Source organism: Oryzias latipes, chromosome 4, assembly GCF_053564925.1.
Source record: "Oryzias latipes strain Hd-rR chromosome 4, Olatipes_Hd-rR_3.1".
In the NCBI taxonomy this organism is placed as follows: domain Eukaryota; kingdom Metazoa; phylum Chordata; class Actinopteri; order Beloniformes; family Adrianichthyidae; genus Oryzias; species Oryzias latipes.
The window spans coordinates 14,832,205-14,854,710 of record NC_136240.1 but is presented as its reverse complement, the minus strand read 5'-3'; positions in this window follow the sequence as shown (position 1 = coordinate 14,854,710).

Sequence of the window (22,506 nt, the reverse complement as noted above, 5' to 3'; positions counted from 1 at the left end):
TTCAATCATACAAACTATTAGTGCAAAGGTGAGCTATCACCTGTGCTCAGGTGAGTGTTTATGTTCTTCTATAATGGATGGTGGAATGTGAAAAGAAGGAGGGGGAGCGCCCAGCCACCCCCACACCAAGACCCCCGCCGCAGCAGCAGCGGCAGACGGAACACCCCAACGCCACACGGCAGCAGGCAGGGGACAACCGCCCCCGGGCGACCAGATCCGCCACCCAGGCCAGGACCAGCAGGACCGCCGCAAGGCCCCCAGAGCCAGAGAGCAGGGAAGCACGGGGGAAAGAGAGCGCCGCCCCAGCCCAACCAGGAGAGCAGCCCCCCCGCCGCGCCAGAAGAGCCCAACGCAGGGCCCCACTCGAGAAGGGCACCCACAGCCCCAGACGAGCACCCCATCACCACCCAGGACTTCTGGGCATCCCCCTGCTCCAACCCCAGGTACGAGCCAGGACCCCCCAATGGAGACCCGCTCCGCACTCCAGGCAGCCACCCACCTGGCCCACGGTTGGTCCAGGGAGGAGCAAGGCAGGGGCCAGCCGCCCCCGCCCAGGAAGGGAGCACCCCGGGGAAAAAGGGGGCCCACAAGGGGAGTTATAAACATGGCCCGACCAGGCTCGGCCACAGTTGGACATTTGGCGGGGCCCAGCGCTCAGGGGCAAGGACCAGAACCCACCCCCAGGGACACGGACACCCCCGGCTCAGGTGTAATGTGAACCCCCCCCCCGAGCGGAGAGAGCACCACCGGGCCCAGGAAACCGGCACCCAGGGGACACGGCAGCCGTTGCCAAGGGCCCCGTACCCCCCACCAGGGTAGGGGACAGATGGTCCTAGGTCCCACCTTCCCTGCAAAATGTGTGTGCGTGTGTGTGTGTTTGTGAGGGTGTGTGTGTGCATGTGTGTGTATTTTTTGTTGGAATGTATATTTTGAGGGGGCAGGGGTTTGTGTACTAAGGGGGGTGCAGTTAAAATTGGCGGGTAGGGCACTGAAGGGACATCTCCTGATTACTCACAGTGATGTCCCGTCACCCTTCCCACCAAGGGGCCCTAAATGTCTAAGGTGTGGTTAAAATTGGCGGGTAGGGTGCTAGGAGGACATCCGCTGCTTGCTGGCAGTGATGTCCAAGCACCCCCCCACCCACCCCCTACCAAGGGCCCTACATGTCTAAGGTGCAAATAAACCCGAAAGAGGGGGGGCCCACTCCATACGGCAACCATTGGAGGGGTACCACTGCCAAGTAGCCCCCCCCCCCCCCCCCCAAGGCCCATCGCAGGCTAAACCCCCCCACCCCTTCACCCTAATATGAGGTTATATGAAGAAAGGGGTAGGTTGGGGACAGCTGGTAGACTGTCCCCCCGGTGGTCAAACAGCCGTCCCCCAGCCCCTCCCCCCTCCCCCCCCAGCATACGGGCCAGGTCGCCCCAGCCCAGGGACCCCATCCCCGGAGGCGCCGACACCCCAGGCCCAGCACCACCCACCCCACACAGAGAGAGAGGAGCCAGAAAGCGCCGCCCCCCCCCGGGGCAAGTCCAGGCCCCCACCCCCAAGTGCCGGCCCTAAAACGGGGCTGAGGCAGCCAACCGGCCAGGGCAACCGCCGAATGCCTCGGCGGAGACTCCCACCTGTCAGCCCCCCAAGGTCCCGTACCAATAGTGGGCCCCCCTCCCCCCCAGAACAGGGCCGACAAGCCCCCCCCACCCCAGACCCCGCAGCCGATGACACCCAGAGCGACCGGGGGTCCCAAGAGGGTTACCCGTCCCGTCCCACAGCCAGGGAAGGGCCGATCCCAGCCCCAGGTGTAGATGGGCAGCCCATCCAGCGCCCCCCTCCAGCAGAGGCAAAGGGACCACCCCCCAAGCCAAGCCAGACCCCCCCCCCCCCCCCCACGCCCCAGCACACCCAAGCCCAGAGGACCACGCCGTGCCCCAGCCCGCCCCACCCAGGCACCGGACCCGACCCCCCGACCAACGGAGCCCCCACCGCCCCCCACCGGGCACCGGAGGCCCCGACCCCCACCCTGAACCACGGCAGAAGGGCAAGGAGCAGCGACGACCAGGCCCCCCACCCCATAAGTCATGGAGTTAGCTACGGGAGACCAGAGAGACTGAATTCTTTCATCGTTACTTGAACTTTGGGCTGACATTTTTTCCAAGCTGATATGATCAAACAGCAGATTTCTGTGTTGACTTATATTTAGATATTTCTTGTTTTTCCAATTTATTAAAATAGTTTTTTTTAGCAATACAAAGAGTTATGAAAATGATAGATACTAATCCTTCTTCTATATCGATGGCACTCATGTCACCAAGCACACAAAGTGACGGTGAAGCTGTGATTGAAACCTTAAGCCAGACTGATAGATCGTCACATACCTGCTGCCAGAGAGCCTGGACAGGCTGGAAGGGATATATTATTATCTATATTACATAAAATTTTGTGTATTTTGGAGAGAGTTTTATTCATTGAAAAATTAATCAGAGTGGTAACTACATCTGGTAGCTTTAGATCGTTGTCTTTATATTTAAACTTTTTAGTAATGATTGATTTAAGTTGCTGATATTCCAAGAAGTTATTTATTCCATCCTTGTCTTGAAGTTCCTGGGGAGGTATGAATCTTCTATCAATAATTATGTGCTCTAGTTGTTTTACACCCCCTGCTTGCCAAGCTGGGAAGTGGATAATTTTTTTGTTTATGAGGATGTCTGGGTTGTTCCAGATGGGTGTGATTTTGCACGGTTGAATTGATGATTATGATATTTTGAGAAATTCCCACCATGCTGTTAAAGTGGCATTTGTATTAATACTTTTGAAACAGTCCTGTTTTTTAACTGTTTGGCTAATAAATGGTAGATCTGACAGGTTGATCTTTCCACATAACGCCTGTTCCAAGTCTAACCATGAGTTGGTTTCTGGATTATTTTTTAACCATTTTAAGATGTCTTGTAATCTATTTGCAAGAAAGTATTTGTGGAAGTTAGGTAATTCTAATCCTCCACAGCTTTTTGCAGATTTTAAAATTTTTAGACTAATTCTTGCAGGTTTACTGTTCCATAAAAAGCTTGACATGGACGAGTCTAATGTTTTGAACCATTTTAGTGGCGGTTGTGTGGGAATCATTGAGAAGAGATAATTAACTTTGGGTAAGATTTTCATTTTAACCGTGGCTACCTTGCCCATAAGGGACAGAGGCAGGTTGGTCCAGCGTGTTAGATCGTCCTGTATGCTTTCCAGGAATGGGCTGAAGTTTAGCTGCACCAGTTCTGATAGTTTGGGGGAGAAGTAGATACCCAGATATTTGATATTTCCTGATTTGACTGGTATTGTGAGTCTTTGCTCCGCATTACTGTTCAGTGGTAATAAAACAGACTTATTCCAATTAATGGAGTAGTCTGATATGGAGGAGAATTCATTAATGATTGTTGCTGTTTCATTTACAGAATGTATATTACTTAAAAACAGTAATATGTCATCTGCATAGAGACTAATTTTATGTTGGCTGTGTTTGGTTTTTATTCCTATAATACTCTCATTCTGTCTAATTGCTGCAGCTAGAGGCTCAATGAATATAGCAAAAAGAGAAGGAGAGAGTGGGCAACCCTGTCTGGTTCCTCTTCAAAGAAAAAACATGTTGGAAGTCTGTTTATTAGTTCTAACTGATGCATTGGGGTTGTGATATAATATTTTGATCCAATTGATGAATGATTCTCCAAATCCAAACTTATGGAGGGCAGCAATAAGGAACTTCCAAATTACTCTGTCAAAGGCTTTTTCAGCATCCAGCGATAGTATGGTCATTTCCTGGTTTTTAAAAGTGGCAAAGTCTATTATATTAACTAGTCTACGGACACTGTCATCCGAGTGTCTGCCTTTGATGAATCCAGTTTGGTCGGAGTGAATTATGTGAGGAGTGATTTTTTCTATTCTCTGTGCTAGTGCTTTGCAGATAATTTTTTACATCTGCATTGATTAAAGAAATAGGGCGATAGCTTGAAGGACTAGTGGGATCTTTGTCTGGTTTTAGAAGAAGGATTATGTTGGCTGAGTTCATGTTAGGTGGTAGTGATTGGCTTTCATTGATAGATGTGACCGTTTTATAAAATGTTGGTGCCAGCTATTCCCTTTGATTTTTGCCATAACTGAAGCCCTTGCCTTTGAAAAGTAGAGCTTAAATGTTTTTAAGTAAGACTTACTCCTCTGCTTCTACACATTTAAAATGTTGAGTTTCGGGGCCTATGATTCCTTCTGCAATAATAAAAAAAAATAATAAAAAATTCACTAGCAAATGTCTGTCACCTACAGTTAGAACAGGCTTGGTTGGGGATGTCAAACTGGTGCAAATCTCGCAAGTCTTGTTCCATGCTTTTTCCCCTCGTGATTGATGTTCAAATAGTTGGCTTTAAAAAAGACACCATCCGTACGTCACTACAACATCCAGATCTGATTGGTCAAAGTGTGACCTGGTTTTACTTGCAACCTGTGGGCTTTGTACCATCGCTTGCTGTGTATGTAGAGCCCAAAAACAATCTCAAAAAGCTCTATAGCTATGCGTGAACACGAGAGTTTTATATGCGGTAGCCTGAAATGCTTATTTATGCACGTTGAAATAGACTTTTCATTAGACGTGGCCGGTCGAAGAAACTTTAAAAAAAAATAAAACACAAGCATGGAGCCTAAACAATGGGATCTAAGTAAATCATCTAATTTTATCTTAATTTCATTTAACTATATGAAAACCTTAGAATTTGTGACCATATTGGCGTTTATGTTGTTAATAAGCTCTCCAGGTACCACCCCTCCTCCTCCCTTTGTTTATTGACCTATTTTTCTGTCTAGTGACCTGGTGTTAAAAGCTTAGAGGAAGTGAACTATGTAGAAGATAAATACACTTGGTAAGAGACTGCATACATTTCCTCCCCGTTGCAATTTTTTTGGACCTGTCTGACATTTTGCAGAGCGCAGCTCAAGTTAGACTTGTTCAGCTCAAAGTGGCAAGAGCGGTGACCCCCGACACAACATGTCCAAAGTGCAAGGAAAGTGTGAGACTGCAGAGCACATCTGCTGCAAACAAGGGCAAATGCAGAGCGTTGGAGATGTGAAAAACACTGATGGAGTGAGAGACGAATGTATCATTGTGATACTGGCAAATTGTCAGGTCATTGTGGCAGTTGTTTTAGGCAGTTTTTGCAGACTGTAGGAGGAGAGAGCCCTCCACATCTCACATCACACATTAACAGATTATAATAATAATATACAGAGATGCAGAAGTTTTACTGCAGTTTAAATTGCAATTGTTAAGGAAATAAAACAGGCAGTAATTGTAGAAAAAAAAAAGAAATCAAAACAGCAGTAGAATCTCTGAAACTCGAATTCTTTTTGTAGATGCATTAGTTGAGTCAATGAACTCATTGGCAGTGTTATTCCTTACAAATTCTCTATCGCTCAAGATTTGCTTGTACTTTGGATTTGACAAAGGGCTTTATGTAGACTTAATGGCCTGCAGGCTAACAATACAGTATTGCAATAAGAAAAAAAATGGAGGTACTTTTTTGTGTTTGTTTGATTAATTGCATGGACCTAATACAAGCTTTGTTATATGAGCTGTTGTAACAGCTGCTTTAGTTTCAACTCAAAGCAATTTTTACTTTTTCTTCCCCTCCTGTCCCGCTTTGGTATGATTCCCATTGCTTTTCAGGCGGTTTGTGTCATGAAAGATCTGCTTTTCTTTTAGACTAAAATAATAGTTTTATTGGGAACAACAGTCTTTATGTGACCAATGAGTCCCTGGTGACAATGTCATATTCAAGAGTTTTGCTTTTGTCTAAACTTTAAAAAAATAGCCTCTGTAGAATTGCTTTCTTTGCCTTATTTACTTTCTTAAAGAATAATCAGTATCCCACATCACTCTTTTAGTCCATTCAACAAACAGACACAAGCTGGGTGCTTCCCTAAAGGTAATAGAGCAAGACTCTTGGCACTGAGGAGGATTTTTAATTGGAGGTTCAAACTTTTTTTTTGCAAGAAAATGTCCAGTGTTTAAATGGAGAGTTACCAAGTGTTTATAGATTTCAGATCAGAAAATGAAACATGTTATAAAGTCAACAATTGTTTAATGGAAAGAAAAATCTCTTGGTGGCAGCCCTGTCTCCATGGGAACCAGCAACGAGATGCTTTTGATTAGACCAGTCAGCCTTTTATGGAAGACGAGAACACCCATGCCTGCATATATATTTTTTTAGCTCGTTATCTCAAGAAAACAATATTTTTTCTCCAGATAAAGACTTGATATCACAGAAAAAAACAAAATCATTTTCTCTGGATAGCAGAATGCACTTTTCTTAATTTGGAGAGCAGTAGAAAAAGAAACAGTTTGAAGGAGATGTTGGCTAAAATGGCAAACAAAACATCACCACTAATTGATCAACTTATTGTGTGTTAACTCTGGCAGCAGGTGTCTCTGCTGCCCCGGCTGATGTAGACATGAATAAACTAAGCATAAAAAAGACACGAGACCTGATGATCTGAACTCAGCGCATTTGAACCCGTTTGCTTTTCCACAACTGTGAAAAAGGCCCTGCTCTTTATTTTAAGAAGAACACCTGCAAAGTTCCCATGCATACAGTAGAGACCAAAGGTTTGGACACAGCTTCTCATTCAAACGAGTGGGAAGGTGTGTCCAAACATTTGGTCTATACTGTATGTGTGCAAAGATTATCTAGGGTGACATTCATCACATTCTACCACCATTGATTACTCTAGTTGTCAAAATCAGACCTAATGTTGTAAAGTCAGAAACAACTATCAGATTAGCCAGTCATTTAAGAAGAAGACAAGCAACATTCACAGATCTCCAATAAAAATCACAGTTTTTCTATTTTCTCACAATATCTACATAAATTGGTATCTCAAGAAAATTAGTTATACTTTGGAAAAATGTATATTATCTCATGATAACAAGTTATTAAGTTGTTATCACAAGAAAACAAGCTGAAAAGATCTAGGCATTCATGACTGTTCCTTTGCCTTTAGTTTCACATCAACCTATTCTAAGCTAACAGGTAATATATCAACGTGATAGAAATGTACATTCTATATAGCTGAAAGAATAAAAACCTGACACAAGAGAAAATCAGAAAACTAAGAATTTAAAGGAAACAAGATGCCATGATTGGCGTTCTCCTGTATTTCTGTACAGATATTTACAATGGTGGTCACAACAGAACAACTCAACTTTTAAAACTTACAAGTTATAGGTGTATGCATCGGTGGACTGAATCTGTAAGGACTGTAACATGACGTGTGGGCATTTCAGTGGAGCTGATTGCACAAATCCAAAATATTTCTTCACGTTCAGCACAAAGTGTGTTACCAAAGGTAGGTTGCTGTGTGGGCGGGTCAGCATGAGTAGCAGATACGGGTATAAATCTGGCTTGCTTCAAGTAGAGATGGGTTAACATTCCTGCTGAACAGTGTGTTAGTGTAGAAAATCCACTAGATAGTGCAAGAAAACGGAAATAAAACTTAAGCATATAGAAAAAAAAACGATTCAAGCCCTAAAAGTTTGGAAAAGGAAATTGCAGTATGTCTGAAAATGTCTTTATCTCTTTCGGTTCATTCAGTCCATTAAAAGACAAGCAGAGAAATTATGAAAAAGAAAGTAAGGTGATGGTGTAGGGGAGCTATTCGAATGAAACAATAAAGTAATGCAAGAATGTTCAAGGTGGCAGGGGAAGTTAAGCCTAAAGAGAGATTTTGCTAGAACCCCATAATATTTAGTCTTTGTCACAATCCCTCTGTTTTCAGATTAAATGGTCTTTTAAATGAACATGTGATTTCCAGTAATTCTGAAAAATCTGCTCAGTCTTTGAGGGAACAAATTGAGGTGACATGGGGTTGATTTCTCTGCTGCTGCTAAGATTGGGAAAACAAAATTAAGACTGTCATTACTGCTGCGGTTCGTTATTTTTTTTTCACTGTCCAGAATGTAGAGCATAAAACATACCCCCCCCCCCCCCCCCCCATACTCATTTGGAGCTTCAAAGGAGTTTCAACCAGAGCAGATGTTGAGGATAGGAGTTTGGATGTGTGCAGTTGTGCACTCTCATGTGTAAATGTGCTAACAGACAGGCTGAAAGTAAATGGGCCTGGAGACTGAAAATGATGGAATTAACAAATTTGCTGGAAACAAGAAAGAAAAAAGAAAGGTGGTAGAATAAACATTTTATCTGTAAACCACTGATTAAGTGATTTAACTAGGTCCCTGATAAACCTTCAAAGAAATCTACAACATCCACAAACCCTTTAAAGATTTTTGTTTGTATCATCTTCAGGGAGATTTAAGGAAGAATTAGTTCAAAAAAAGCTTTCTTTAACTCCTCCTTTTCACAAACAGAGTGAATTCAACGTGTATTGAATGGTAGGAGCTTCAAATGAGCATTAGTGTTTGTTAACTTGTATTTAAAAACGTTTCAGATGCACGACTGCTCTGAAAGTTTAGTAGAGCATCCATCCTCTGTGGACAATATCACAAGTGGTTGTGTAATTCGAGACTGTACTTGATTGTCATAACATTTAAACCTACATTTCTACTCAAATGCTGTTCTATTTTTTCTGCCACAGCCAGTTTTTCCTTTTTTTCCAATGTTTCATGGTCAACCATTAAAGTCCCCCCCCTCAAAGAAAATTCCCTTTTTTGAGTTTTGACATGTACGTCTGACATTTTTCTTATGTAAGAGAACAAATGTAATAAAAACTACTTTCATTTTTAGATTTCTAAGTATTCTTTCTTTTAAATCAACGTCAATAGAACTGTCGCAAAGACGCTCAGTTTTAATTAATAGGCTGTTGTGATTGCCCAAGAGCGCATTGCGCAAGCTCCCTCATATAACCATAAAGCATCCAGTTTTAAACGTACCCCGTCCAGTGTGCACAAGCTAAGGTGCGGCAGAAGAGAAGATGGCACATTGCTGCGTTCCATGCACGTATTCTACGTGCGTCCAAGGAGGGATTTTGTTGTGGGTCGCCGTATTCATAAGTTCAAGTTCCAAATGTGTTCTCCGAGTGTGTGTTCTCTCTTTGACCGTGTTTGAAGGCTTGCTGCCCACATTAACCAGAGAGGGTAGAAATAAAGACGAGAATAAAATCAGAGGACCATTTTTATTATTTACAACAGAGTTTTACGGCCACCCAAAAAAAAGTTCTATTACGAGATTTAAAGTTGTAAATTAACGAGAAAAAAAAATAGTAATAATAAGATATTAAAGTCGCATTTAGCATTTAGTGCAGCAATTCAACGCCACGCAGCAGCAGAGTACCGAATAAACTCAATTGAACAATCGAGCTGAATGTTTATTGATAATGTTACAAATGTTTGGAAGCTCATTTGTAACTCATTTGTTTTCAGATAGACATGAAATATGGCGTTTCAAAGCATTTAGCTTATGGGATTTTGGTTAAAAACTTCATAATCATAATGAAAACACCAATGGGAACGTTTTCAAAACAAAATTGTCATAGCATTTTGACATTTCCATTTTTTTGCACAGTTCCAGTTATGCGGTATGACTATGGTTGACTACATTTTTGAAGAGTTCTTCTTTAAACTGCACTTGCAGTTTGTCCTATGATGAACTGCAAGTGATTATGAACAGCTCTCTATGTGCTGTGATATGTGAAAGATCTTTCCCTCTTTCCTCTAAATTCTTTTACTGTTATTTTTCTTCTCCATCAAACCATGCATTGGTCTGCTGTTTTTCCAGCAGCTAACGGTTCTCCTTTAAGCATTGCCTAATAAAAAGGGGAAGAAAAAGTCTAAACAGAAACAAGTCAGAGGTGTTGTTATGGCTTCATGGAGAAGCTTCATAAATCAGACGCTGGATAAATTAGGGAGAGGGACACAGAGGCGTCTGCTGATTTGCAGAAACACACATGAACTGCATTTATGTGTGGCCACTTGTGTGTTTTCCCCCACTGTGGAGTGTCCAGAGGATATCTCCACAGGGATCATTAAATCTCAGCATGGCTGCTCATGTACACAGTCTACATGCTGCTGTGTATACTAATTATAATTGTGAAAGTGTCTTTAAAGTAGCTAACTCTAGTGACTTTGTGATCCTGGTTATATTATGATTGTCTGCTGCATTTGCAGATGCAGACCACAGTTTTGACTGACTGTCTTACAGGTCATCACAGCAAAACAAAATAAACAAAAGTTTTATTTTTATCTGTCATTTTGGCTGGTTTTGCTCATATTCCTTCCTCATTCTTCAAGATGACTGCTGCTTCTTCATTTTCTGGCTAAAGGTTTATAAAAAAATTGCACCTAAAAATAGGGTTTCAAAGCTTTTACAATAAAAAAATAAAAATAAAATAATGGATTGGATTTTTCTGCGCTTTTCCAGACGCTCAAAGTGCTTACAATGCGTCCATTATTCATTCACTCCATATTTATACTTGGTCAAAGGCTACTGATGTAGCCACAGCTGCAATGGGGCAGACTGACAGAGGCGTCCCCTTCGTTACACGCCTACTGGCCCTTTGCCCTCCAGTATTAAAAAAATGCATTGTTTAAGTGGACGATTTGTAACATAAAAATTTTCTCCACCATGAGATCAAATAGGTACTAAATATTTCAAATCCACTCCTACGCTATTCTACTTGTTGGCTGGATTTGATCTAAAAAAATATTTAATGACATTCTTTTTTTTTTGTTCAGTATCTAAAACACTGCAGGTATGTTTATTTAACACTATATTTGATAAATTTGTTTTTTTCTCAGCTAAAAAACTTCTTATTTCAGACCAGAATCTGTACAATAAAGTGTTTTAAAATTGTATCTGTAAGGAGACAGAATGGATCCACAGAAAAAAAAGTTTAAAAAAAAAGTCATCTGAATCTAAAGAAAAAACAAGTTTTCCTGCCAAATTAGAACAACCTTGCCGCTCCTTAGCCCATAGTTCCATTTTTATGCATTTCCAATTTATTTTTTATGGAATTAACAGCTTCCTAACTTTTTTGTGAGGTCAACATTTTTAATTTGGGGTTTTCAATTCAATGAAATTGAATCAATTCAATGAAATTGACTTTCTGAATTGGTTTTCAAATTCTCTGTGCTACTTGAATGGAATGTGGTTTCAAAAGATTTATTTCAAAAGACAAGGGGGGAACAAAAAACTTCTTTGCATGTGCGTTTTTCTTTTTAATATAAGAATTCAGCATGGACATTTGAAATAAAAACGATCAAATAATGAACCACAGAAATGCAACTTAACCCCAACAAAGCAAAACCAGCACTGCTTTAAAGGCTTTGATGGGTTTTTATTATTATAATTGCAGGGATATAGAACATAATCCTATGTGACCAGAACTTCTCTTCCACACCCAGCTGCCAATCAGATTCAAGTATTCACCCGGACCATGGTATAAGGAATTTTAAATTCTGACAAACTTCATACCCTTAGTAATAAAATTGAGAAAAGATCCTTAATTCCATTGATGAACTTTTTATCTCTTTTGTGGCTCTTTTTTAGTGTATCAGCTTCAACAAATGTTTCTGCTTTCCTCAGGTGCTATCCTTTCCTTAACTTTAAATTCAAATACCAGAAAATGGAATATGGATACTTTTTAAACATGGAAGTACTTCACATAAAACTTTGACTTCACATTGAGAGCTGACCATTTCAAGTTAGCTGGTTTCAAATTCAATGTAAAGAAAATTCCAACTCTATTTAATGTCTAAGTCGTGTGTCCAGCTGCCATATCAAAATGATTTGCCTGCTGACTCACATTTCAGTTTGTGTTCACCTTCTTATAACACTTAAATGAACACACTGATGAACTTACTAGATGAGTAACAGAAAATGGAGTTACTCCTTTTTTAAATGCAGTCTTTGACAGCAGCTTTAAAATCTCAGCACATGATCAAACGGTGATCCGGCATAACTGCCTCTGTTTTTTGTGAATTGATTTATTTAATTTTAAAACTGAAAATGAGAGTCACTGACCTGTATTTATATTTTGCATGACAGTTTTTTCGGCGCTGTGTGAGACAAATACAACAGAGTGAATTGAGTGCGTCATTTCTTGTCTCCATGCCTTCATCACACAGCCAATCCAAACAAATAAATCAGACGGCCTGGGAGAAACGTTTTTCAGTGAGCCACACCACTTTTTAGGCTATCTACAACTTTGTTCAGATTATTTCCCATAAGAAGGTTAGTTAACTCAATTGTTAATTTATTTTCCATCACAGAAGCTTAAAAAGTCATTTCACTGTCATTATTAAGAAGTCATCCATCAACAATTTGCTGACGGTCAAACTCTTTTGATACTTTATTCGTTTTTTTTTTTTTGACAGATTTGGCTAAAAAAGCTACCAATGCATCCAAAAAAAAGGACGCATCTGAGTAACGGGAGAAAGGACTTTATTTGTCTTATAAAATGTCTTGGAGACATGGGTGATGAAACCGTTAAACACTTAAGGGACATGCAGTCTAGCTGAAACTGATGGCCTGGGAGATAAGTGAGCAGGGAGCTCACCAGGGAGAGATAAAGCGAAACTCAACCCACTCTCTGAAAGCCCTGCTTTCCACCTTTCCTCCATCTCTGAACGAAGTAAATGGACTCCATGAAATTCCACTTTGGCGCTGCATCTAGTCCTGCTTCACTCATTTTCATTATAGTTCCTTTTTCCTTCGTCAATCAGGACCACGTCCAAGTCTCCCCACAACGACCACCACCAGAGCTCACTGTTCAAACTACCATTTCCAGCCCCATTCTTTTGCTGACTAATTAGTGTTATGGTTAGTTAGCATTTTTGGCAGGCTGGGGGTTCTCTGTGACATTATGTCTAAAGCACTTGTCAAAACAGTGGTTGGTGGAGAGCTGCTGGCCTGCTGGCTGGGATGGTTCAGGCTGCAGCACCGGTGACGGTGGAGGGGTTGGCAGGATCCCCTGAAATTGTGGGTGGGGAAAAGTCGGGGGAGATCTTGGCGTCTCAGACAAGGGCGCTGACAGCTTCAGTCTCCAGGCTCCCTGCCCATAAGCAGCACCAAGAATAAGAAAGATTGTCAATGTCAGCTGAGCTCGGCTGGAGTGAGCTCTGTGCAACGTGTACATGAGACTCAATCTTCTCCATTGAAAATCATACTTAGAGATTGAGGTGTACATGTTTGGAGACTGTTTACATCTGACCATAATCCCAAACCAAGCATCTTCTGATTGTCCAATTTATTTGATCCTCTTTCTGTCTTTTTCTTCATCTGCTTTTTATCCCGTATACTTTTCCACTCTTTCATGTTTTTTCAAGTGTCTCCAGTTTAAATGGAGTCCTACTCTCTGTTCGCTGCCCATTTACCCTCATCTTAACAGATCCCCTGCTGATAAGCTATTATTCCTTTCAAGAGGGAATACCTGATGTTATATGGCATGTTATCAGAGTTGGAGTGCATGGTGGGTTTTGAAGTGAAGAAAGCAGCTGAACACGTTAAGTATGACCTCAGCCAGACAATTTATATGAAGCAGAAAAGTCATGTTATAGTCATACATTTTGAATTCTTTTAAATTCATCCTGTTCCCTTATTGCATTTTCAGCTGTAGAGTCAGATATCAAAAGAGAGTCCAACGCCAAATTTCCTGGAAGTATGGTTGCTTTTTAATGGCTGCAGTCAAGCATGCTAGGTTTTCTTCATTTTACGTAAATACCCTTTGTTTTTGTAAAATTCACAATGAGTTTGAATCCAAAGTTATGCTAGACTTTGCCAATGCTTCAGAGACTTGTTTTAAATGTATTGTATTTCCAAACACAACAATAACACTTCTTAAATGAGACTTTGATTTTAGTACTTGGGGTTGCTTTGAAGGAACTGCTTAATATTACATTTGACTTATTCATATACATAGAAGTAGTTGCATAAGTGAAACATTTTTGCATCAACAAATAAAATAGTCCTTGTACATATTCTTCTGCACTATAGTGTTAATTTTAAAAGAAATGAAAAGTATTTAGTCATCAAAGATGCATCTTTGATTGTCTTTTTGTAACTGCTGACTTCCACTTAAGATCTGTGTTTTCAGCATCATCCAATCATAAAAGTAACTGCATGGAAAGCCTGTGGGTGAACAGTTTTTCAAGCATCTTTTCTTTTTTGCCCATTTAGTCTGAGTCACCGCCACTATTTAGAAACATAACACGAAATAACATTTTTCTTCTACATTTTCTTTTGTAAAAATATATTAAAAAAGCAAAAAAACACTTTGTGTTGTCTGAAAAGTCCTCCAAGCTAAAAATCTATTGGAGAAGCCCTACCCTAAAGTGCCCCACTTGACTAACATGCAAAGACAGAGTGTTTTAATTTAAAGATGTGAAACAAACAGATGAGCAATGTCTTCTTATTATAGAGATTATCTGCCATCTTTTTTTGCAGCATTACCAGCCACATTTCATGACTCCACACTTCTGTTACTATTGATTTGAAACAGTTTATATTTTTTTATTTCTAATTAGATTTCATTTAAGCCCTAAAATAATTGGACCCCCTCAGCTGTCAAACCTACCAGATATTTAACATGCCAGGGTGAGTCTATATGGGCATAAATTAGTGTATATCCAAATATTTGAATCTGATTATTTTCATGTTGGTGCTGAGCTGATCACTTTAATGAAAACGTATAAAACCCACAAACCTGATCAACAGTCAAGCATTTAAACTATTTCTTGAGATCCAAAGCTCTTCTGAGGTTTCCTGTCTGTAATTGCTGCTTGCTGTAATGATTACCAACTCTAACCAGAATCAGGTTGTCCACTACATCCCCCACATGGTTGGGATCGTAGGCCTTATATTCCTAATTTACAGAAAGGCTCCTCTATCCAAGGCACATGGAGTTCAAGCAGCAGACCTCCACAGTTCAGTCTCAGCATCTGACATCACTGTTGGAATAAGAGGTGCTGGGATCTGATTTAAACCTGCAGGTGGTTCACCAGCTGCGGAAAACATCATCAGTGGGATCCAGCTTTTTGGATGCTGTTTTTTGTCACTTTTTCCCCAACAGGCAAAATGACATTTATAGGATCCTGTGCAGTGAGCTGTGACTGTGAAAACCACAGTTTCTCTTGAACACACATCCCACCCTTCTCGCCCCATAGCGATTCTGTCAGACAGTGGGGACTACAGTGAAGGAAAGTCTGCAGGGAAGAAATGTTCACTGGCTCGTGTTGGGTCTCCTGTAACTGCTGACAAAAGTATGAGGAAGATTAAATGTGCTAAATTTTATCTCTGCTACAGCATGACTCAGACTATGATAATCAATGAATAGAATTAGAACAAATCATTCGATTCAAACAATTCAAGGTTTGCTTATGAGTCGAATGAGTAAAATACTCCAAACCTTTTAAGAAAGAAAAAGTAAAAAAGGGTACCATGTGAAAATATGCATTAAAATGACAAAACACAAAGTTAAAAAAGTCTTCTATTCCCTTTTTTTGCTACAAGCATTGCAAAAGCATCCTTGAAAAAAAGTGTTTTCTTTTTTTTGCATTTCATATTTTTTTTCCTCTCACTTTACTTTTTAATCTGGTTTTACCCACACATGTGATCATGTGCTTTGGGTCATGACCGACCGGATAAGATCTCAGACACAAGCGATTGAAATTGGTTTTCAGTGGCTCGGTGCTCCCTTAGAAATAGGGTGAGGAGCTCAGTCACCCAGAAGGAGGGAGGACTAGAGTGGCTGCTGCTCCACATTTGAGAGAGCACAGTTGTGGGCAGTCTTCTCTTCTGGATGCCTCTCTAGAGGCGTATTCCAGGCCTGTCCCAGCAGCAGGTGGAGGCTCAAGGGACCACTCAAGACATGTTGGAGGGACTTGGTCTCCAGGTGGCCTGAGCTCTTTGAGGTTCCCCTGAAGGAGCTTATGGCACATCTTAGCTTCATTTTTATTTTTTGATTGAAATTTTTTCTAGGTTTTTTTACTGTTAAACTGAAACATCCTTTTATTTTTTTTGATGAATTTTGATATATTTGAGCCTATAACTTACCTTTACATTCTTCAAACTCTGGAATTGGAGAAGACTTTTTATAACTTTACATGTCAACATTTCAAATCTTCTTTTTATTTGTCTCTTTAGCATTGTTCCAGTTGCTTTTTATGGTTTCAGGTTTGCAACAGCTAAACAATAAACCTCAACTAAACCCCTCTTCACTTAGTCTTTCATATCCACACACCACATTGATAAAAGAAAAAAAAATACTTCAATAGATTTCATACGAACAGTAAACTATTTAAAGAACTGCATGTCAAAACCAATAAAATGAAGAAAATGTTCTATGATGTTCTGTAAAGTAAATGTTTATGTAGTCTGCTTTCATCTCTTTGTCCCTCATGTTTTTTTCCTTAACCAGAACCATCCTGACCCCATTTTTGCACACAGAGAGCACATCTGCATTCAGAAAACAGCTGAGTGGGTGAAGCCAGACTAATAAATGCAGAATATTAGTAGGTTATAGAAAGGCCATGTTGTGGGCTGAAGCCAAGTAAACAGATGGTTGCTTGCTGGAGGTCTACTTCAGAACATTTTTAAATAAATGTTTGTATAAGTTCATAAAGTCATTAAAGGTGTTAGATTCTTAACCGAATTTTGTTAATACGTGTTTTTTTTTCTAGTGACAGAAACATTTTACTTCACCTATCAAATCTGGATTTGAAGATAAAATGAAGGAAAAACATTTTTTGAGTGAAAGCAATTTTTGTGGGTTATATGCAAACCCCTTTTCCCTTGTGGAATAAAATAATAATAGTAAATGAATATTGATCATTTTAATTGGCATTGCTCATTCAATGACAATTAAATTCTGGTTCTTCCCAGGCTCTGTGTCTTAAAGGCCCACTCCAATGAAATTGGTGTTGATTGATCTAATTTTTCTGATGATGGAGGACATACAGAAAGGAAACTATGCTTAAAATTAAATAGCATTTCTGAGAATTTCTTTATTCAAATCACTATGCATCAAGAGTAGAAGACAAAATATAGTTTGAAAAAGCTTGTAGCTACGACAAGGGCTACAATCAGCAAGCTCTCTGCTCCGCTGCATGCCGATGCATCCATTTGCAGACAAATAGATGCATGCACGTCTTCGTTTTCTTTGTCTAAGCTAATATCTGGCTCCGAACTGAAAAGCTCCAATATTGCTCGCCATTTAGTTGCATTGATAATGTTAGGTTGTGAGGCTTTGTAAGCTAATGGAAGAACAAGTAAAAAGATGGATGACAGAAGGTAGAGTCTTGCTTGTACAGCACCAATGATCCCGCCCACAACTCGGTGGCAAATTTCTAATGAACTCCTGCTGCTCTGCAGAAACTATGTCTTAAACAACACATGTTTTTAGATTTGGCCTAAAAATGGCATGATCATAATTAAAAGAGCTCTGGGAACAAGACGAGAAAGAAAATGAGGCAGCGGAAACACAAACGCTTGACCTGATTAAAAATGTAGTAATGCGCTGAAAGCTTAATGCTTGGTGCCTTCTTGGAATATAAACACACAAACATGTGCAGAGACACATAAACACAGAACTTCTCATGAGTCATACACTTGTTATTTATTCCAGCCCTCTATTGTTTAATGTGAGCCCTCTAGAAACGGCAAACGTTTAAGTCAAACCAGAGTTTGCATTTGGATGAAGGCAATGGAAGTTGTTACAGAAGATGATTATTTTCAGGTGTGTACAGTAGTGTTTAGGTGTGAAGGTCTGAGTTTGTGCACGTGTGAAGCCTCTGGTTTTTCATTTACTTCAAGCTGGTCCTGATTTGACCCCATCCCATACCTCCAGTGTTAGATGCTGTTTTGCATGCAGTCATTTGAGGATTCACGCGTCCAAATGCAGCTAAACAATCAAACTGTGTACAGGCTGAAGGACAGAACTGGCGTCTTCAAGTTCCAGCCATTACTCATAGCTTTAAAACTTTATAATAGGAAACTGAGTGAGTTTTGCCTCACCAGAGACCTGTGATCAGACAATAGGACATTAATAGCACATTAATGCTAGCAGTGTGTCCCTCCAACCTTTTCACTCCCTCTGTGCCTCAAGGTGCCGACAGACTGATGGGCAGCTTTTGTTTCTCATCTGAATCGGAGGAAGGCAAACTGTGGCCTCTCCCCTGCCCTCCTTTTTCCTTCTTTCACTCCACCAGCCACTTCACCTGAATCCGTTAGTTGTTCTTTGCTTGTTGTTTTTCCCACTTTTTTCTTTTATTTTTTTTTTCCAGTTTCACTCCACTGATCCTTCCCTGAGCCTGACTTCATCTCTCCTTCATTCATCTGGCTGTCTTTCCTCTCCCCCTTTACTCTTTTTTCCTCATCTTGCATCTGTTATTCCCACTCTCCCTTTCTTTTTTATCTTCCCACTACACATATCCATCTATTCAGGCCTGGAATGCCACAAGCAACTTGGCACATCACTTTCTGCACTCCCACATCTGCTGGCTTGATCTCCAGTTTCACTTTACAGCCACTGTCATCCCGTTTTTACAACATTGTTCTGTTGCTGCCTCCATCCCCAGCTCTTTCCTCCATCTGTCTATCATTGCTTTCATTCGTCCTTGAAAGTGTCTGCTCTCATAACCTTCCTCACCCAAAGTAACCCAAAGGGGCCTATCTGTGGGTGAGTTCAAGGTGAAGACCAAGTTCACGGCCACGTTTTCTCTGGAATTAACTTTTAAATGATCACAAATAGAAGTCTATTTTCAAATTTGTGTCAGTAGCTTCTGCAGTTTGTAGAATATAAGAGGGTTTGGAGTTGAGCTGCTTGTATCTATGCAGCGTCAACATGTTTATGGGAATGACCTTGACGTCATGCTTGGTTTGTTTGCTCGTAGTAATTATTGTTTACTGCATCCCCTCAACTTCTAGAAAGTGTTGATATTGTAAATAAAGCAAAAGAAAGAAAAACACAATGTAAAATCAAATTCTAAAGAAAAATTGATTCTTTAGAAATTCTGAATTAATTTTTTTATTCAGAATTTCAGATTTTTTTTCCAATGGCCTCTCTCCAGATGTCTTTCTTTCTGAAAGAAATCTTGAAAGATGCACTAGAATCATAGTATTTACTTAAAGGTGACTGTGTTTAGATCGTGACAAATTTAATCCTAAATCAACGTTTTACCTGTGCCCCCAGACTGAGAGAAAGACTGGAAATAATTGTAATTTTCAAAAGAAATCAATTTTTACAGAGTGAGCAATTCATGGTTAGTTTAAAAAAAGTGGGTAAGAATATGATTGAGTGTGTGGGTCATCAACCTGCTCATGCTGCACCCTGACTACACCCAACAGTCGCTGGGTCGGCCTCAGAGAACCCGCGACCACTAAAAGGAATTCAGCGGATGTATGAATGGAGAATCACTAATAAATGAAGAAACAGATAAGTAAATTCAAATATTTCAGTGGACGCCCAACTCTTAAAGTCCCACTGCAATGATCTTTTGATCTATTTTAAAGTGTTCTCAGAGGTCTTTTAACTTTGATTCCACCGTTTTAGGCAAAATAAAAAAAACTTGTCCTTTTCTAGGACAAACAAGGGAAGGTGTGTCCAAACTTTTGGTCTGTACTGTAGTTTCTGCAGAGCAGTAGTAGTTCAGTACAAATTTGCCACTGCATTGTGGACGGGACAGTTGTGGCAGAGTCAGGCCTCTATCTTCCGTCAGGGAGCAGGAAGCTTGTGTTCCGTCAACTGTAGCAGCTGCATCACAGCTACAGGCATTTTTAAAAGGACATTTTTTGTCCTTTTAAAAGAAAAAATACTTAGAAATGCAGTTTTAATCTCAATTTTCTTTAAAGAAAATTTAAAGAACATGTTAAAAACACCAAAAACAGGATTTCCATTGGATTGGGTCTTGAACTTACTTCTGTTTTTGCAAAGCTTAAATTCCCTTGCTGATTATAGTCATACTTTAATTTTTCTTTTAAATAATTTTGCTAATCTCTGTGAATTTCCTATGATCTGTACTACTTTAACCCTTGTGCTATCTTAGATGACCCCACCCTTACATTGACATGCTCTCCCTACCATGACAAAGGTGGATAAAGGTGGAAAGATTTCATGTAATCCATGGACACCAGTAAAGATCACAAATCATTGAAGAAAAAAGTTCAGTTTACTGTCTAGTGGGTCTAGATGACCCAACTCCCAATGTTAAAGTGCCTAGGATAGCACAAGGGTTACTCAGTTACCTCACCATGGTGGCTCTTGGAGAAGGATGTTCTTATGAGAAAGAGTTCCATCTTTATAAACAGTTTGTGTATAAATAAAAAAAACTCTTAAAAGTAAAATTTAAACAGAAGGGAAAACAATTCAATAGATTTCAAATGAACATAAACATGTGATAAATAAAATGAGTTTTTCTGTTGCCATAAATAAAGAATAATTTAAATACAGTACATATGGTAGCAGCTGTTCCAGCTATTGTATGAATGGGGCATTCTGGCATCAGCCCACTGAGTGGCAGTATTAGGTCATGGGTGATCCTCAAATGGCCATGTGGTCACAGTCACACACAACCTCACTTACAAAACAACTGGACAAAATGTGGCCCACAAACAAAACAGACACATGCCTGCAGCACTAGAACAATCTTTTCTGTTTCTGACAGCAGCATGACACTCTACAATAACACTGGTCTGGGGGCGAGAGGAAGTTGACTTAGCAAACTGTCTGGAAATGAAAGGTTGGTTTGTTTCATCGGCACACAAAAAAGGTCAAAGTAGAGCAGCCAGAGCGAGCTGGCCTCCACGGTAAAGTGTCACACACTTCCTGTCATGTAAAGATGCTGAAAATTCAAACAAAAGATACACGCTCCATCAAAAATAGTGGTCTGCCCATCATAAAAAGCCAAATTGTTGAAGCCTGACTAAACAATTTCATGTGTTGTGTAGGATTTCGTAATGGCTGAGTTTTATATCAGACTTATGCACCTATATTGTTTAAACAGACAAGTGTAGCTGTTGCAATCTGACTTTTTACCTCATATATCTACTCTAATGGCATGAGTGTAGGTTGATCTAGAGGACATGAATTCAGACTTACAGCCAGCAAGCAGATGGATGAAATGGGTAAAACATGCAAGGAATGACAAACTGCCAGTGAACAAAAAGAAAGCGGGGAGTGCAAAACTGATGGAAGTTATGAATGACTAAAAGGAAAGCAGCGGAATCATGATTTAGCACGAGAACAGGAGGACAAGCTGAACATCATACATAAAAAATAATTTAAATAAAAGAATTGATTAAGTCGAGAACAAATACATGCACAAATACAAGAAGAATTCAGATCTAAACTACTGTGATCATATGATCACAGCAATGTTTGATCTTTTCCAAAAATTGCAATCAGCTCACTTGGCTTTGAGTTGCATATGATAGAGATAAAGATGCCAGCATTTCACTTGCAGTACATTTTCACTAAGTCCTGTTTCTATCTAACTTTTGGAAGGTGTCAATAATACTTAAAATGTGGAAGTAGAATTTTGCTTATGTTCTTTAGAATGTAAACTCAACGATTTCAGTAAACTACACTGTTAAACTTTAAAGCTTTACTCCTATCATCATTGATCTATTGTAAAAGTGTTCTCGATGGCGTTGATCATGATTATACAGTTTCAGGCAAAATTTAAAAATCTGTTTCAATTTTTAGGACATGGTATTCTGCAGAATGGCAGTAGTTTATTAGAAATTTCCCCTCTGACTTGAGGGAGGGACTATTGTTGCAGAGCAACCCCCCATCCCCTGTTTAATTTCTGAGAGGTCTCTGTTTACACACTCTCCCACTAGCTTGCAGCCCTCCACACCACCAAAATAACATTTGGGGGTGTACATACAACAGAGCAACATTGAAGCTATCCGGCCATACAGTTTGAGACAGATGCCAGCTGTCTACAAGTGCATACGTGCGTCATCAGATTGGAGCGGAGCAGGGAGCTTGTAGCCCGCCCAGCCTATTTTTCTACGTAACAAATGTGATCTTTTTCTAACAGTAGCTTCTGATTCACAATGATTTGAACAAAAAATACTCTGAAATGCAATTTTAATCGTAATTTTCATTCTACTTGTCCTGCATAATGAGAACAATACCACAAGAACATGTTAAAAACACCAAAAACATGATTTTTTTCAAGCAAAGTGGATCTTTAAATGTTATTTTCCACAAAAAACCTTCATTTAACGTAAGTTTGGCGTTTGTTTGAAAGCTGCACAAAATATAAATGACAGGTGAAAATTCTAAACACCGTGTTTAGACTTAATATTTTAAATATTTTAAAAAATGGCAATTTTTTTGTTTGTAAAGTTTAGAAAACTAAACTTTTAAAAGATACTATTTTAGGTTTTAGATTAAGGTTTTTCTGGATCAAGATAAAAGATTTTTTCTTTGGACATGAACTGAGCATTATGTCAGCATCTTTCAGCCCGAGGCCTTTCTTGGCGCCTTATTGTTTTTTCCTGAAGGATTTCTTAGAAAGTTTTC